This window comes from Stenella coeruleoalba (assembly GCF_951394435.1).
Source record: "Stenella coeruleoalba genome assembly, chromosome: 10".
Taxonomy (NCBI): Eukaryota; Metazoa; Chordata; class Mammalia; order Artiodactyla; family Delphinidae; genus Stenella; species Stenella coeruleoalba.
The window spans coordinates 102,614,858-102,632,469 of record NC_137156.1 but is presented as its reverse complement, the minus strand read 5'-3'; the positions used below and the strand labels follow the sequence as shown (position 1 = coordinate 102,632,469).

The 17,612-nt window shown below is 55.8% G+C and overlaps 1 protein-coding gene across 4 annotated transcripts in view; it reads right to left on the bottom strand.

Annotated features, from left to right (window-relative positions):
* IQSEC1 (IQ motif and Sec7 domain ArfGEF 1) overlaps positions 1-17,612 on the bottom strand; it is a 331,046-nt gene that overhangs the window by 87,887 nt on the left and 225,547 nt on the right. The window lies entirely within an intron of this gene.

Genomic DNA, 17,612 nt, shown 5'->3' with positions numbered 1-17,612 from the left:
GGAGCCCGAGCTCGAGTCCGAGCGCCGCCGGCCGGCCGGCCTGCCTCCGCGCAGTGACCTTGGCGTGCGCGGCCTCTCCGCGCCCAGCCTCAGTTTCCCCGGACAGGGGTGTGGGCGCGGGGACGGGTGCCGCCCCGGCCGCCGACGTCACCCGAACCCCGGCCAGTTGAGGGCGCCCGGGTTGGTGGGGCCGCCGAGGGGATAGGCCGGGGAGCGGGGTCCGCACAGTCGAGCGCGGCGGAGGGGCGCTGGGGCCCCGGCCTTTCGCTCAGACTCCCCGAGACCCCCTAGGTAAACACCTGGGAGCTGCAGCCGCGGGCCCCTCCCACGGAGAACTGCGGTCCCCGCCGGCCATGCCCAGCCCCCTCCCCGAAGCCTCCCCAGTTCTCAGATGAGAAGACCGAGGCCCAGAAAGCAGCGGCCAGAATCGCACAGCGCGGTGGTGGGGCTCTGTGTCCCCTCCAGGACGCGCGCTCCTGGCAGTTTGGGGAGGGGGGTCCGGGCCTGCCGGCGCCGCCCCTTATCCTACAGCAAACATGGACTCGGCACCCACTGAGTGCAGGGGACGGGCCTCGGTGGGGCGGCACGGCCTCGGAGAGGGGCCAGTTCGTGGGGAAGGAGTGGAGTAGGCAGGAAAGGCCTGGCCTGGAAGGGGCAGGAATGGGGAGGGCACTCCAGGAAGGCTGTACCCAAGGTACAAGCAAACAGAGGAAGGCGCGCTGCCCGGTGTGTAGGGAGATTCTGACAGCCCTGAACACCAGATTAAGGAACTCTTCGTTTCGTGGGCAGCCGGGAGACCCCCACCAGGTGGGAGCAAGGGCAGCCGCAGTCTGGGCTGGGTTAGGGCGCGCCCCCTGGTGGCCACAAGGGGCGAGACAGGAGGCCGGGGGACGGGCCGCAGTGGTCCAGCCTGGCGAGTGATGTAATGAGTCAGGAGACTGGAGTCTCTGCGGGCTCTGACCTTGGGCAAGGAACTTCCCCTCTCTGGGCTTCTGGAGGGGGGAGGGAGCCTGACTTTCCACTCTGAAATGTCATGACCCTGGATATTGGGGCCAGGTGGAAGTAGGCAGTGGACCCCCCCAAGGAACAGGCAGATCAGAGGTGAGTAGTAGACATTCTGTTCAGCACTTTATGAGGTTAATTTCATTTACTTGAGGTGTAAACTATTATCCCAATTTCAGAGACAAGGACAGCGCAGCACAGAGAAGGTAAGTCAACTGCCCACACTCACATGGCTGGCTAAGTGGCTGAGCTGGGATTTGAACACAGGCCTGTGGGGCTGCAGAGTGTAAGCTAAGGTGGGTGCCTGACCACCTCAGTCTCATCTCGCAGCATTTATGAGCACCCGAGCTGCTCCTGGAATATACAATGCAGTGGTGATGGGCAGAGACGGATAAGGAACGGTCCAGCTCCCGGTGGGTCTTCCTCACCATTGGTGCTCACAGCAAACAAGACAGTGGTCCCCCTGGGGGATGGGCTTTCAGGGCGAGGCATGAGCCCCCGCCCACCCCCGAAACCCTGTGTTACACTCTCCTGTATCATTGGACATTTTGTTTTTAAAAACTACGAACTAATTTTATAATTTCAAAAACTTAAAAAAAAAAAAGAGCTCTTGAAGGAAAGATTCTTGTAGTTTTAATAATTAAAAATGCTTTCCTAGAGAAACTCCATCCTTTTGTTGTCAGTGCCAGGAGTGAGTTACCTGGCTGGCAGCAAGGCAGGTGAGGGACCTGGGAAGAGCAAGGGTTTTAGAATCTGTTCAGCCTGGGCAGGTCCCACCACCTTTCTGAGCCTCATGTGAATTCATCTGTAAAATAGACCTGATGATAAAAATCGTCACCCTGCCTCCTTTCAAAGGCTGCTCTGAGGATCAACTGTGATAATGTGTGAAAAGGTTGTGTAAAATGTACTGTATAAATATTTGTATTCCCAGAAGCTATGGAGGAAAATATTGGTAAATTTAACTATATAGAAATGAAAACTTCTAAATGAAATAAAACATACCACAAAGTCAAAAAAGACAAAGAGTAAACTTAAAAAGAATATCTGCAGCACATATGACAGAAGTTAATTGAGGAAAATGAGATGAAAGTTACTTTCCCGGATACGTAAAAAACTCTTTCAAAGCTATAGGAAAAAGATGACTAACCAATTAGAAAAAAGAGCAGAGGATAGAAACAAGCGGCTCAGGGAAAGATACTCAATCTCACTTGTAATTAAATGCATATTGAAGAAATACAGACTGAAACACAGCATGCTTGTCATTTTTTGTGTCTACCAAGCTGGCAGAAAAGAACAAGTATGATGACGCTTTTGCTACTGAAGGTGGGAGGAGATGAACGCATCCAGAGTACTGCAGGGTGAGGTGCAAGATGGGAGACCTGTTTTTGAAGGGTGATCTGGCAAAGCCATCCAGCATGCTGGCATGAAGACGCAAGGGCAGTGCACACAGCACTGTGTCAGTCAGCAAACTAAGAAGAGAGACACCTCTGGTGTCCAACACTGGGGGAGGGTGAGCCGGCACGAACACACCCACAGGCCGGGACTTCACGGGAGTATCTCCAGGAGGCATTTCTGCTGAAAAACGCAGGGGACAGGGCTTCCCTGCTGGCGCAGTGGTTGACAGTCTGCCTGCCAATGCAGGGGACACGGGTTCGTGCCCCGGTCCAGGAAGATCCCACATGCCATAGTGGAGCAGCTAGGCCCGTGAGCCATGGCCGCTGAGCCTGTGCGTCCGGAGCCTGTGCTCCTCAACGGGAGAGGCCACAACAGTGAGAGGCCTGCGTACCACAAAAAAAAAAAAAAAAAAAAAAAATGCAGGGGACAGAACACTGTGTATGTTGTGATCCCTCTTGTGCACATTGTAAAAGGTTATACATATATGCGTACTGTAATCTCCTACTTCTTCTCTCCGAGAGGACACCCACATACCCAAACGATACCTGCTATTCATGGCTGCCTTTCGGGAGGACGGTGGGGTGTGTGCAATGCGTGTGGGAGGAGCTCTTAACTTTTCATGTGATACTTTTCTGAGGGTTAGTTGATTTGTAAAAAGTCGCCAGGGATTATCTGGACATAGGCACAGGCTCACGGGCTGATTAAATCTTCTTTATGTGCCTTTAAAAAATTGAGCAACTGTCTTTAAAGTGAATAAAAATGATTGGAGTCTTCTTGTTACCTAAAGTGCGCCAAAGAGGGATCGCTCGACAGATGCCTGTCACGATACATCCGTCCGGTGGAAACCTACGCGGCGGTCAAAAAGGATGCAGCTTCTGTACATGACGGACAAGGAACAATCTCCAAGGTATTTTTGTAAGTGGAAAAAGCAAGGTGCAGTACAGGGTATGGTGTGTTACCTTTTATGTAAAAAAAGAGCAGGGTATAGGGTACCTGCTTGTGTGTGGATGTGTTATCTCTGACAAAGATGCTTAAGAAACTGGTACAGCGGTGCCCTGGGGAAGGGTGTGGAGAATTGGGGGCCAGGGTGGGTAGGAGAATGGCTTTTCACTGAAATATTCCATTTAAATATTTTTTGTGCCCTCTGCATGTACTACTGCTTTAAAAAATTATGTTTTAAAAAGAATCATTTCTGAGACTGCACGCGTAGTTGGGAGGCCTGCTCTGACTCGGGCTGGGGCTAACTCCCTGTGTGACCGCGGGAGGATCGTCTTCCTCTGAGCCTCGAGGTCCCCTAATCGAGCAGGCAGGAGGCCTGAGATAAGGCAAGTGTCAAGGCTCCGTGCAGCTCTGACGTCAGACCAGACCGAGAACCTTCTCACTGGAAGAGCCAACCTGATGTGGAATGCTGCCGGGAGGTGGGGCTTCCCGGCCTTGCGCTGTGGGAGCGGAAGCCGAGGGTCAGCTTCCTTGGCCTATGGAATGCATGACTTCTGAGGCCCCTCCAGGCTGGCCACCATGCTCTTCCCTTTTCCTTCTCCCACCCGCCGCGCCCTGCCTGGAAACTCCTGGTTCATCTTTCCTCTCCAGATCAGCCCTGGCAACAGTCCCGTCTGTCTGGTTGGAGATCAGTTCCTCGGAGCAGGAAGAGACGACCCAGCACTGGGCACCCATGTGGGAAGGAGACGTCAGTGGGGGCAAAGCCTCCTGCAGGGAGACTGAACCACTTACCCCACCGGGGATCAGCCATGGCCTTGATCCTGCCCCTCTCCTCTCCCCACCCCCTGTCGTTACCCAGAACGTTCCCCATTGCCCAGCAAACCAAACTGACGCTCTTCAGCAGGACATTCACGGTTCTGCACTTTCTGGCCTCAATTTATCCTCCTAGCCCATCCCTCCACCCATCATTGTCCCTTATTTAAAGCAACTTTAAAAAATACAGCTTCAGGGCTTCCCTGGTGGCGCAGTGGTTAAGAACCGCCTGCCAATGCAGGGGACACGGGTTCGAGCCCTGGTCTGGGAAGATCCCACATGCCGTGGAGCAACTAAGCCCGGGCGCCACAACTACTGGGCCTGTGCTCTAGAGCCTGCGAGCCACAACTACTGAGCCTTCGTGGCACACCTACCGAAGCCCGTGCACCTAGAGCCCGTGCCCCGCAATGAGAAGCCACCACGATGAGAAGCCCGCACACTACAACGAAGAGTAGCCCCTGCTCGCCACAACTAGAGAAAGCCCGTGCACAGTAACGAAGACCCAACGAAGCCAAAGATAAATAAAATAAATAAATTTATATTAAAAAAAATACAGCTTCAATCACATCCCTTCCTTGTTCAAAACCCTTCTAAAGCTCCCCATGACCTGGAGGATAAAGTCTAAGCTCCCAGTTCAGCACCAGAACTAGTTTCTGCCTCCCTGCCCACCCCCCCATCTTCAGCTGCTTCCCCCAAAGTCAAGCTACACTTAATGTCTTGTGAGTACGCCATGCTGTTCCACAACACTGAGTATTTGCACATACTATGCCCTTTGGTTCATCAATATACAAAGAGTTCTAACAAATCAATAAGAAAACCATGAAAATAAAAGTGTCCAGCTGATTTAACTAGGTAGCTCAGAGAAGAAGAAATATAAATGGCTTATAAACATACAAAAAGATATATAACCTTACTGATAAAGAATCGTATACCATAATAATGAGATACTATTTTCACCCACCAAATTAGTAAAAATTCCTGAAGAGTGCTTTTTGCCTGTTAGCTCAAGTCCAAACCCACCCTTAAGATCCAGCTGCAAAAATGTCACCTCCTCTAGACATCTTGGCTCGCACAATGCCCTGTACATCCTGACACAGTTCTTAGAACAGGACCAGGCACATAGGAGAAATTCAATAACTGTTAGCTATTGATTGTAAAAATAACCACTGCCACGCTGTCCTGTAATCATCAGCTAATGAGACTATTCATTGCCCAAAGTCCCCGAGGGCGGGGATGGAGTAGGAATCATCTCTGTTTTGCCAGCATCAGTACAGGGCCTGCGACAGAGCCGTGCCCAGTAAGTGGCTAAGCACTGGGGACAGGTGAGGTGCGTGAGGGGGAGGGACAGCTGGAGCCGGGAGCCGGCCCTCGGGGCTGCTCTGCTGGGGAGAGGAGATGCTGCGGAGGAGGGGGCCGGGTGCAAGGCCAGGTGGTGGGCACACGTGGTGTCCACTCTGCATCAGGCAGGAGCTGAGCTGGGCTCTCTACCCACACTGTCTCTATTGCTCCTGCTTCTAGAGATGGGTGACGCCCCCTCCATTTTACAGGTGAGAAAACTGGGCGGGTGCTGAACGACTTCCTAAGTGGCTCTTATTTACTCCACGCGGCCTCCGTGCTGGCTTGTGGGCACTCACAGATGCACGGCTTTGGACTCATCACTTTCTCTCTAAGGGCCTCTACTTTCCCGTCTGAGAGATGGCTCTATATTAAGGGTCTCTCAAACTTAAGAACTGGTGGACCCCTAAGAATACAGTTTGCAACGTTCATCAGACCCCACTTTAGGGAACAATGAATCCAGAGTTAAGTGAGACCACACTGGAGGGTCCCTTGAAGACCACGTGTTCAAAAACAGAATAGGAAAGGCAGCCACAGAAACCAGACAGCAGAACTCAGTTTTTAGAGAGCCGTCCAGGTGGTCTGGAGAAACTGGAAGCCTCATACAGTGCTGGTGGGAATAAAAAATGGCGCAGCCACTTTGGAAAACAGTTGTGTGTTTTTTAAAAAGTTAAACATAGAGTTACTACCTGACCTGGCAATTCCACTCCTTGGTATCTACTCAAGAGAAATGAAAACATATGTCCACATAAAAACTTGTAAGTGAATATCCCTAGCAGTATATTCGTAATAGCCAAAAAGTAGAAACAGCCCAGATACCCATCAACTGGGGAAACAACCCAAATGTCCATCAACTGGGGAAACAATCCAAATGTCCATCAACTGAGGACAGTAGATAAACTACATGTGGTCTATCTATACAACGGAGGGAGTCTTAATCAGCAAAAAGAAGGAATGAAGTTCTAACACCTGCTACAGCATGCCTGAACCTTGAAAACATTAGCCTAAGTGCAAGAAGCCAGTCACAAAAGGTCATTTACTAGAAGATTCCATTTTTATGAAATGCTCAGAAAGGCAAGTTTATTGACAGAAAGTAGATTAGTGTCTGTCGGGGGCTGGGGTGGGACAAAAGAGTGATAGAAAATAGACACAGATTTCTTTTCAAGATGATTTGAAATGATTTTAAATCCTGGTGACGATTACACAGCTCTGTAAGTATACTAATCATCATTAAATTGTACACTTAACACAAGTGAATTTTATGATACAAAGTAAACCTTGGTAAAGCTTCAAGAAAACCCATGATGACTAAATGTAATGCAAGATTCTGGATTGGGGAAAAGCTTGACATAAAGGACATCATTGGGAAAATTGGTGAAATGCAACTCTAAATTGTATTTTATTTATTTAGTTTTTACTTTTTGGACACACCCTGTGGCATGTGGGATCTTAGTTCCCTGACCAGGGATTGAACCACCACCCCCCGCGTTGGAACCTCGGTGTCTTAACCACTGGACCGCCAGGGAAGTCCCTGAATTGTACTTTAGATCCTAGTACTGTGACCACGTTAAGTTTCATGCATTTGGCTATTGGACCGCAGATATGTAAGAGAGTGTCCTTGCTCTTAGGAAACATGCTGAAGTATTATTTAGGAGTAAGAGTTATTAGGTTGCATGTTTTTTTGTTTTTGTTTTTTTTGTGGTACGCGGGCCTCTCACTGTTGTGGCCTCTCCCGTTGCGGAGCACAGGCTCCGGACGCGCAGGCTCAGCGGCCATGGCGCACAGGCCCAGCCGCTCCACGGCATGTGGGATCTTCCCGGACCGCGGCACGAACCTGTGTCCCCTGCATCGGCAGGTGGACTCTCAATCACTGTGCCATCAGGGAAGCCCCAGGTTGCATGTTTGCGATGACCTCTCAAATAGTTCGGGGAGAAAAAACTGTTGTTGTGAGAGACTGAAATCTGGTGAAATGTTACTTATGATGAAGTGGGTGAAGGGTACACGGGAGAATTCTTTTTTTTTAATTCTTGCAGGACTTCTTCAGGATTGAAATTGTTACAAAATAACTTGTAATGAATCCACACGTAAAAATATTACTGAGTGGAACTTGAATACCCCTGAGAATAAATCCATGGCCCCCAAAGGAGAAAAGGCGCTAACGCAGTTGTGAACACACCTCCCACAGGGGGTGTCCCTGCCCATCCCATGTCTAGGTACCCTCCCACACCCCTCCACCGCCCGGGCGCTACCCATCCCATTCCTGGAGATTCCACCGATTCCCAGGCTGGGAGCCCCTGAATTATGTTAGGGGTTCTTGCATCCCATATACGCTGCCGGTAGACCAAACAAATACTATGTTTCACACATTAACATCTTTCAAACCAAAACAGATGCTGTGCGATGAATAAAATTCACAGACTTCACATTCATCTAAAATGGGTTCTCAGTGGCTCACCGTGATTTTTCAGCCACGGATACTAACCCTTATGTGCACTGGTCGGGGGGGTGGTATGTGTGGGATTTGGGGAGATGAAAAGGCACCCTCCCTTTACCAGAAAAGCTGGCAAGTGCACATGGAGCCATCCCAACTCCCCACGCCGCTGCTTCGTGGCGGGGAGGACAGGGTTGGAGCGGCGAGGGGGAGGCCCTAGGGCTCCCACCTCAGCAAGTCTCCGGGGGCCTGGCTGCCCAGTTCCCACTCTGGCACTGCGTTTCCCCAGCCCGCCTGCTCCCAGCGGGTCGGCAGCCTCTGGAGGGCAGTTACTGGGATGGGGCCGAGTCACTCTGAGTCTCAAGTGGCCAGCACCAGGCCTGGGTGACCATGAAGGTGAGGGCTGGGTGAAGGGGGCTGGCCCTCCACTTCTTAGCCATGTGGTCACTGAGCACTTGGAATGGGGCTAGCTGGGGAGCTGACTTCTTTAAAATTTGAATTATTTTCAGTAGTTGACATTTAAATAGCCTTCTATGGCCAGCGGCCTCCGTCCCGAGCAATGCAGCTTCTAGAGGCTTAACGGAAACACAGAATGGAGCCGACGCAGAAGGTGAGCTGGCCGGTTGGGACCCCCTCCACTCCCAGCTGGGATTTGGGGTTCCCCCCGCCCCAGCAAAGCCTGGAATGCCTGGGCAAGCCTCACGCCCGCATCTGGCCTGCTTCAGGGACTCGCCCGCTCAGTGGGCACAGAGCTTCCTGCAGGGTGGGTGCCGAACCAGGGGCTCTGCATGCCGTGGCAACGTAAGGGGTCCTCAAGGGTAGTTCTACCGGGTAATTTTTGGCTCTGTATCCAATGATTTTAGAACTAGCTCCCCTGACCCCAACCCTTGTAAGGTAAGAACCTGGCAAAATCCTAATGACGCATACTCTGTGACTGCAAAATATGGCCACAGACTCCCTGCATCCCGGTACCCAGGCCCCTCAGCTCTAGGACTCGTCCCCTCCTCCCACAGGTGGGGTCCGTCTCCCCTCCCCCTGGCCATGGGACTTTCATTGCACAACAGAATGTGGCAGGAGGGATGGTTGTCTGAGTTCCGAGGCTGCACCTCAAGAGCCTTGAGGCTCCACCTTCGCCCCCTTGGAACGCTGCCCTCAGATGCCATGGCCGCTGGCTGCCCACTGAGGGCCAAACTGCCGGGGGGGTAGAGAAAACAGAGGTGCCCCAGCACCAACTGCAGCCATGTGAGTGGGGCCACCTGGCACCTTCTGGTGAGCCCAGGAGGACCAGCAGGGCGGCCCGGGTTCTAGCCGGCACAGTCACACACTGCGGTTGCAGCCACGACATTTGGGGTGGTTTGTTACACAGCAAACACTAACCGAAACAGGAAATGGCATGTCCATCACTAGTGTGGCTGCCCAGTGGTGGGGGGGTGGTCACAGCTCAGGGCCCAGCCCACGCCCCAGAAGGCAGACCCAGGGACCTAAAGCGTTCCCTGGAGGGGTGGGGGACCCACAAGCGGTGTCCCGGGCCCCAGGGGAACTTATGTGCCCTTTAAACAGAACAGAGTCCTGAGCGGGGCTAAGGGTGGCAGCCTTTGGGAGACGCCTGCACCCTGCACCGAGCTGGGCTCTGATCGGCCTGAACTGGCCGAAGTGCAGAGGGCTTCTGGGTCGGCAGTGCCCTGCAGCCCAGCCTGTCCTGGGGCGTTTACGGGAGAAGGTTACAAAGCCCTTGCCGTGGGTGGGTGTCTTTCTCCCCTTTTACAGGGGAGGAGACAGACTCAGGAGCAAAGGCGCTTGTCTGAGTCACCCTGCCTGTACTTGCCCTCCTCCAGATCCGGCTTCTGGGTCCAAAAGCCTCCACGCTGCGGTCAGGGGACACCCTGCAGACACTCCTCCAACTCCCAACTGGGGCCACAGGGGAAGGCAGCAGGACACTGCCACACCGGGGGCGGGGATACCGACCCAGCCCGATGCAATGAGGACGGGGGCACGCGGACCCCCAGAAGAGGCCCGGGAGCTGTCAGCAAAGGACTCCGCCTTCAGCAGCCACGCAGCGTCCAGAGGCAGGCTCCGCGGGGGCCCTTCTCCCGTAACTGGCCCAGCAGATGATGGAGCAGTGGCGGCACCAGCTGGGGGCCAGCTGCCACCTGGGAGACGGGACGCCAGGGATCCTGGTCTGACCTCCTCATCGCCTGGGCAGTGCCTGGCACACTGCAGGTGCTCAGCGGAAAGATTTACCAATAGAGCAACTCACTCGATCCCCTCCCAGGGCAGGAAGGGGAGTCGTCGGGGAGGGGACGTCCAACCGCCCAGTGGGAAAGAGACGCCCCCGAAAATCCCATCCCGTGGACAGGGTGTTCCATCAGTCCGCTCAGTGACCCCTGAGGTGGTGATGCAAAAGCCATTTCCCAGGTAAAGCAACTGAGGCCCAGAGAAATGAGGTGACTTGCCCAAGGCCATACAGCCTGGACGGCAGAGCTGGATCTTGGGCCCAGCTTCCTGGGATCTATAGCTGTTCGTCCCTCTGAGCTGACCATGCAAAGGAAGGAATCGTCACAGCCAGCATTCACTGACACCTGTGAGGTGCCTGGCACTGCACCCACTCCTTTCAAGGTTTTCTCATTTGCCCACTCTGTGAGGTAATAGTAGGTCCATTTTGCAGATATAACTGAGGCCCCGAGCAGCTCTGTGGCTTGCCCTAGGTCACAAAGCAAGGCAGCAGGCCATCTAGGGCTGGGACTCACGCCGCCAGACTTCCCCGAGTGGCGACAGCGAGGCAGAACACGCTGTGCTCCCAATGCCTCGGTTTCCTCTTTTTGCAAGGAAGGTGTGGGCAGAATGACCTCTGACCTGGTGTGATGTCATCAGGAGGGTGGGACTCTCTCCTGGGAAGTCTTAGGGCTGAAAAGGGAAGTGAGGAGCGGCTGTTTCCCCATCCCGCCCACTCCCCACCCTGGCCCTATGCCAGGTGGGTGGTCACCTCCCTTTGACCACCTCCTCCGGAAACTGCCCTGGAAGTGCCCCTGTGCCCACAGCAGGAGCATAAAGCCAGCCTCCAGCCCCAGAGCCTCACACCTCACACCCTCCTACTAAGATCGCCCCAATCGGAAACCAGGAGGCACAATAATGAATACACACACATATGTGTGTGTGCATACACACTCACATATTACTGTATATTTTCTCTACTTCAGGACACATCACAGGAGAGCTGGGCTGGCAGTGGTTTGGGACCAAGGGGCTGAGATGCCCCGTAGCTGTATCCCTCGGGGCTGCCCTCCTCTCTGCCTGCGTGGCACCAGCCTCCTGCCCATCCTCTGCCTCCGGTCACCCCTGCAATCCATCCTCCATCTGAGGTCCTGAGGCATCTTCTTCAAACGCAGGTCTGATGACCATGAGGCAGTGGAGCAAATGGTTCAGAGCCTGGGCTTCGGGGTCAGGATGATTTGAGGTGTGAGGACATTTGTTAATGATGTGAACTTGGGCAAGTGACTATCTCCCTAAGCCTTGGTTTTCTCACCTGCAAAATGGGAATTATAAGAAACCCTAGCCTATGGTGCTGACAGGAAGGGATGGTGCAGGTCAAGTCGCCGAGCACAGCGCCTGGAGGTCTTATCAGATCACGGCGGGGAGGCTGGATGTCTGTGCCTGCCCAGCCTCCCAGCTCACTTCCAGTAAGGCACCCCACTTTTCTCTGGGGGATCCCCCTCCTCCACTCTTAGTCTATCTAATTTGTGTCCAGGGACTCGATCCCTAACTTGACAGTATTCCGCCCCCTTACCAAAGTGACTGGTCCAGGGATGGGCATGTGACCCGAGCCTGTGCTGGGAGTTTGTTGGAACCGTTTCTGTTGGGATCATTAGCTGTCAGACTATCGTAAACCTGGAGCTGTCAGTCCTGTCACGAGCAGAGATACTGCCTGGGAATGAAGTCGGGAAAGAAGAGAAAAAGACACCAGTGTCTCTGACAAATAGTGTGAGCTCCTGAATCAAACTGTACCTAAAGCCCTGTCTGCTTCAGAAGTAGAAGGCAATGAATTCAGCCTCAGCTTCAGCCAGTCTGGGTTTTTGTTTGTTTGCTTTTCTCACTTGCCACCGAAAGAATACCGGTTAATCTAACCTCCCTGCTCAAAAGCCCCGACGGCGCCTCTGTGCCCACAGAGAGAGCACAGCACCCCGGGCTCCGGCCCACCTGCCTTGCTTTCTGGCCCCAATCTGGCCCTCATCCCTTCCAGACCCAACACCACCCAACTCTGACTGCTGCTCCCCAAACACACGGGGACTCGACCTACAGAATCCACCCACCATCTCCTCCCTCTCTACCTGCCCACTCCAGACCCAGCACAGGTGCCTGTGCTCCCCTGAAAACCTCTCCTAAATGCTACCCCCCTACCCCCGAAGAGCCACGGCCATCCGGCTCTGGCCTGCTGCCACGCTTGATTATATCCCTCGGGCAAAGGCCACTAGTGCTTTGCTTTTGTCTCACTGGATCTTTTAGGAGAAGAACACCTGGGATTGACTTGGGATTTGACAAATTCAAAATCTGCTCTTAACTCGGCAAGTGCATTTCCTGACCTTCAGGTCTCACTGGCCTGGTGCCTGCCCTCAGGGGGCATATACCCGGAACCAAACAGTTTCCCATTTGTCTCAAATCCATGGTTGCAAAAACGACAATTTAAAAAATGTTACAGTCAAACTGAGAACAGTAGTTTTACTCAATGTAATCACTGACCTTTACGGAGCCACTGTTATGTCATTACACGTGGACACGCCCAAGTATAATGTTATTTAATCCTCACCTTGTGAAATGCTACCCTCATTTTGCAGAGGAGGAAACTGAGGCTCAGAGAGGCACAGGGGGCTGCCCGAGGAGTGACGGCAGCCGAAGGGGGAGCTGGGATCTGACCCTCCATCTTCCTGCTCCCACCCTGGCTTATCTCAGCCGCCCGTGAACACACTTGAGGAGCAGTTTAGAAGGGGTTTAAAAATTCGCCGCTTAAAGCTCAGAACCAAGCTTGTTTCCTGGCTGCCCAGAGCGGGTGGCCGTCCATTCCCACTGCGGCGTCGGGGTCCCTGGCTTCACAATTCACACCTGGCCTCTGGCTCTGACGCGCCCCTGTTTTGCAGGCATCAGGTTTCAGATTTACCGTGTTTGCTGCCAGTGTGAGGGGAGGCCTGGTGGTTAGTCTTCTGGGAAGGTGTTTCAACACGCAACCGCTCTGAACACGGTGGCTTCCCCATGCGACCCTGCCACGGGGCAGCCCTGCAGCCTCCTGACGGCAGAGCAGAGGCCGCTGAGCCCGGCCAGCGGGTTAGCAGCACCTTCTGACTGCAGGGAAATTCGATTGACGGGCGTATTTAGAAAAGGCTTGTTCTAATCAAGCACCCGGTTCATCCTCTGCAAACAGGGGATGCGGAGCTTCCGGGGCTGTTGTGGCCAGAACGAGGCCAGATGGAGAGTTACAGGCACACAGTAGATGCTCACTACGTGCTCTCTTTCTTGTCCTCACAGCCTAGAAGCCGGGCCATCTATCACCCAAACACAGGCCCTGTCGCTCCCTCACCGCCACCCCCCAGGCATCCTGACCTCTGAGCCTGGGCAGGGGCTCCAAGAACCCAGCACAGCCAGGTCAGTCCCACCGTGTGCGGATCTTGAGCTGACCTGAGCCCCAGACTGGACCCCAGGGCACCTGCTCCCTCACTTCTCATTCCCCAGGCCAACTCCAAGACCTCAAAGTCTAGCTGAGCTGCCACCTCTTCCAGGAAGCCTTTGGGGAACCTGTCCGGATGTGAACTCTGACATTCTTCCTCTGGGCTCCCACTGGCCTTGGAGCTCACCCCTGCTCAGCTCTGACTGCCTGTGTCGTAACTTCCTCTTTTCCTGTCCCATCTCCCCCAGGGCACTGTCAACATTCCAGGACAGAATGAGCATGCGGCTCGCCACAGCCTGGCCCTGCAGCCAGCCCATCGCAGGGTTGGGGAACACTCCCGACATGCCAGGCACCCACGTGGAGAAGGCCAAAATGAAGACAGTAGAGAGAAAGCAGCATGAGGGTTGAAAAGTCCAAATCCATTACATAAATTGAACTCCTGGATCCAGCCATTCCTGAAGCTAGTTACCCCTAGACTTTTCAGTTCCATGAGCCAGAGGCGCCCCTTCAATGCATAAGCCTGTTTGTTTTGGATTTCTCTGTCACTTGCAACTAGAAGGTCGTCTACCATGAGGCTTGGCGAGGTGACCTGAAGCACCCAAGGTCACATATCCAAGAAAGCAGCAGAGTGACACTCACACCAAAGTCTGAGCTCTCAGCCTGCTTCAGCAGCCTGACCACAGCCCGGCGTCCAGGCCCAGCACTCTGGGTGCGGCCCAGAGACCCTGCTCTGCCGGGCCGTAGCCCTCTCACCTGTTTCCTAGAAGCAGGTGGTGTCACGCTGATGGGGATTTCTGGGCACCGGTTTGCTCATCCATCGACTGCGGTAACGACTCCTCCTTCACAGACTCTCAGGGAAGGTCAGAGGATGCCTCACGCTCGCCTGGCCCACATGGGGGGGGGGGGGACTCGGAGCGGAGGCCACGGTGCGGACCCTCCTTCCCTCCCTCACCTGGCGGACGGCCTGCAGATGCCGTGCTCAGCAGACCCCTGGCCCAGCTCGGGGGCCACGTGGAGCTCCAGGCACACCCTGCCCACGCCTGGCCGGTCCTCCTGCCGTGGCAGTAGCCCCGCTTCTGGGCAGGGGTCTTGAAGGCCGAGCTGCTCTGGCTCTCTGATGGTGTAGGTGAGGGTCCTGCATAGCCCCAGCTCACTCCAAGACCAGGGGAGGGGCTCCAAACAGGATGAGGCCAGCAGGCCTCTGGGAGATGGGCCCAAGGCGGTTCCGTGGACTCCGTGTCCCACCCAGGCCATGCCCCGGGGGGGAGGGTCACCTGGAAAGTATCCAGGCCCGAGGGAAACTCTCCGAGGATGTGGGCTCTTCGAGGTGTGGCAGGGAAGGAACACCCATCAAACCTGAATGTATCTGGTGACCACGAAGCAGTCTCCTTTCATGCTCGAGCAGGCGGAGCCTGACCTGGCCCCCACAGGCAGGAGTGCAGAGCCGGGACCCCCCAGCGTTATGAGACCCTAATGTCTACACAGCCGCGACCCCCTCACTCGGAGGGTCAGGAGGAGGGATGGTTGGGCATGAGGACCGATCTTAGCAGAGCCAAGTTGAGGAGGGTCACGTTACAACTGGGACTTGGTCTGGGGACTTCCAGAAGTTTCAGGGGAGGGAGCGGCTGGGATGCCCTACATCCCTCCTCACAGCCCGGCTGCAGACGCGGAGCTCAGCCCCACTCGCCACGCTTCTGCTCAGAGCTCCAGGCACCCATGACCCTGCGCCATGCGGGCCCTCTCTGCCCGCCACCTTCTCTCCAAGTCAACTTCACATCTACCTACTTCTTGATTTTTTAGCTTTGCTTCATCCTAAGCATTGATAACTGTGAAATCATCAATCTGGTATACTAGCTGGCTTTGTTTCAAATAGGCCACGTGTACCTATGAAAATAAATCACGGCCGCCCTGGTGCCCCTTCCCTGCTATCCATCCCCCTCCCCTGACTTTTTGTCTAGTTCGTTTGTCCCTTTGGATCCCCAGACAACACAGTGCTTGGCACACAGTAGGTGCTCAATAAAAGTGGAATCCTTGAACTTATGGACAAGCGAGGTGCTGAGACGGCAGAGTCGTGGGGTGCTTGGCTCCTGACTCCACGGCCTGTGCACAGGCGAGGACAGGAGGCCTCGGGAGTGAAAGCAGCTTGTCCGAGGCACCAGCACAAGCGCCGGCCCCAGAGCCCCGCATGCCCTCGGGTGGCCTTTGCCCGGCTGGACCAGCGTGCATCCACCTGGCCAGGCTCCGCAGCTGTGCCCTGGAGCCCAGCAGAAGCAGCTCACTGCTGGAGATGCCGAGCTGGGGGTCGGAGCCCTGGGCTCTGAGCGGCCTGACCACTGGGGTCCTCCGTGACCCCTGGCCCTCTGGGCCATCAGGCAGCTCTATGGATGGGTCAGGGGAAGCCTTCGCTGACCCCAGCTCAGAGGGCAGCCTTGGAGCTCTCACTCCTGTAGCCAAGCCTCCTCCACCCCAGTCCCGGCTATTGGGGGCTCATGGGGCAGCAGCCCCTCCTCAGGACTGGAGTCCAACCCCTGCAAAGGGAGAAACAGACCCAGCGATGGGGTCGTCATGGGATCCACTGACCCCTGTCCCCTGTACTTCCTGCCCCGACAGAGGCTGCATGATACACCGAGGGGCTGGGGGTAGCTCCAGGTTCAAACCCCAGCTCCCGTACGTATGCCGGCCGGGGGACGCCACATGGACGCCCTCACGTTACCAGAGGTGGCAGCCATTCTGCTTCCCAGTTGCTGTGAGGGTTAGAGGGGGAAGCAGGACACAGCGGGGAATCTCCCCGAGGGGCAGGTGGCCCAGGTCCCCTGCGCGCCAAAGGGGACTTCCCGAGGGACGGCACCAGTGCCACACTGAGCTGCTCGTTCTGCGTGTACAGAGCTGCCCACCCACCGGGACTGTCCCCGAGTCCCTCCCGCCCCGGGATCTGCCAAGCCTCATGGCTCCATGCTGCACCATTTCAGAAAGAAGGTGAAGCTGTCGGCAGGGCTGGGGCTGCCGAGGGCACACGCGCCGGGCCACTGCGGGGCCAGTGGGGGGAGAGCTGCCCAGGCAGTGTCCTCTCGGGACAAAGCTGACCCTGATGGACTGACAAACAGGAAGCCCGGGTCCCAGAGCCCGGCGAAGCCTCCTGCACCCTCGGCCCAGTCTCCCTGTGCTCCAAGTGCGGGCTCCTCAGGCGAGGGAGTGGGGGGGATGCACCGACCACACTCTGGGGGCCTCCGGGGCCTCAGTTCACTTGGCTGTGAAGTGGGCCTGGGCCAGAGTTCCTCTTTCTCGGGCGGGAGGGGGGGGTCGTGGGGCCCCAGGCAGAGAACCAACCGGTCCGGGTGGGCTGAGGGGCCCTGGCTGTCCTCCCTCCAGGGCGTGGGGGTGGGTCTAACCCCCAGGGGAGCGAGCGGACTTCCCTCCTGCAGCCGTGGCCGCCCTTCCAGGCAGCTGTGGGGAAACACCTGGGGCACCTGGGCCAGCTGGGCCACACCATCCAGGCAGTGAGAAGGCACAAAAAACAGTTCCAAGAAACAGCCAAAACCCCAACGAGCGCGCCAGAGACCCTCACCCCAGCCGCTGCCCCAAACACTGACGGCCCCTCGCAGGTCACCCAGGTGGCCGAGCCCCTCTCCCTGCTCCTGGGCAGGCGGTGGGTACTCACAGTGTCACCACGGAGAGGGCGGCGGTCTTCCTGGAGCCCCAGCACCCTGCCCGCCTCCGTGGCCCCTCGGGACCAGCTGTGGGCCCTCCCCCCGCAGGGCCTGACCGACTTCCTCCCTGCTCAGTCGGCGTCCAGGAAACCACGCCCCGGGCACCCTGGGGCCCCCGCCCGCCCCCGACAGGGCCCGGACGCTGCCCAGTGGGCTCTTTCAAGGTCTGGCCCGTCCAAGGGGCCCCAGACCAGGCACGCCCCACGGGCTCTGCTCAATAAATAATACAGCTTCCTGCCCGGCCGGTCTCTCGTGGCCGATCGCGTTTCGGGGCCACTCGAGTTTCGTCGAGGCTGCTTTGTTCAGAGCGCCGGCCCGGCTGGGTCTCTGGCCACAC